Genomic DNA, 1,236 nt, shown 5'->3' on the forward strand with positions numbered 1-1,236 from the left:
CTCCACGGGTTTCCCCCGATCCGTGTTTGCTGCCTGATCCCCTCCCGGCACATCCTCCGGCGGATTCCCCACCCACAGCCCCCTCATCCCCTCCCCAGTGCTCTGGGACCACCCCAGCTTGTCCGGGGACCCCCATCCAGCCCGAATCTGGGACCCACTCCCAGCCTGGCCCCGGCCTCTGTGCCCAGTGCGGCCCTGGACCCCCTACTCAGACTGAGTTTGGGACCCACGCATCCACCCTGGTCCAGGACCCCCCACCCATGCTCGTGCTGGGCCCCCAGACCCTAACACTGCTGCCAGCTTGGCCTGGGACCCTATGCAGCCTGGATCCATCCTGCTCCTGGGACACCCCTCCCAGCCCGACCCTCAGATTCTGGGACCCTCCACTGTCCTGCCCCCCCAGCCACAGTCCCCTCCAGCCCCCCCAGCCAGGCAGTGTCTGCAGCGGGTCGGTGCCCACAGCCCCCACTCCAGAGGGGAGGAGGGAGAGAAAACAGGAATGACTTAGAGCCCAGGACGAAGGGAGAGGTGGGAAAAACAGTTAAGGTCTGGGGTTTTTTCTCATTATCCTGCTCTGATTTGATTGGTGATAAATATATAAAAGGGGAGATTTAGATCAGATATTAGGAAGAAATTCTTGGCTGTGAGGGTGGGCAGGCCCTGGCACAGGGTGCCCAGAGCAGCTGTGGCTGCCCCATCCCCGGGAGGAAGTGTCCAAGGCCAGGCTGGACGGGGCTTGGAGCCACCTGGGCTAGTGGAAGGTGTCCCTGCCCATGGCAGGAGTGGAACTGGATGATCTTTAAGGTCCCTTCCAACCCAAACCATTCCATTATTCCATGATTTTATGAAATTCAATTAATTTCCCCAAACTGAGTCTGTTTTAACTGTGCCCGTACCTGGTCACATCCTGGTCCTTATTTCCGTCTTTTCCTTGTATTTTCCCTCCGTGTCCAGTTGAGGAGGGAGTGATCCAGTAGCTTTGGGGACACCTGGCAGCTGGCCAGGGTGAGCCCCCCACAAGGTGGGTGACATCAACCCTCAAGAAGGTGGGTGACAAGTACACTGCACCCTGGGATAGCCCCTGCCAGCGGGGTGAGGGCGGGTGGTCCCGACAAGGTGTGGGTATATGGGGGGCTGTAGGAGGGGCTGTAGGGGGGTCGGGGTGTATGGGGGGCTGTAGGAAGGGCTGGGGACTGTATTTGGGTTGGGGGGGTTGTAGAGGGGGCTACGGAGGGG

Source organism: Corvus brachyrhynchos, unplaced genomic scaffold, assembly GCF_000691975.1.
Source record: "Corvus brachyrhynchos isolate BGI_N302 unplaced genomic scaffold, ASM69197v1 scaffold351, whole genome shotgun sequence".
Taxonomy (NCBI): Eukaryota; Metazoa; Chordata; class Aves; order Passeriformes; family Corvidae; genus Corvus; species Corvus brachyrhynchos.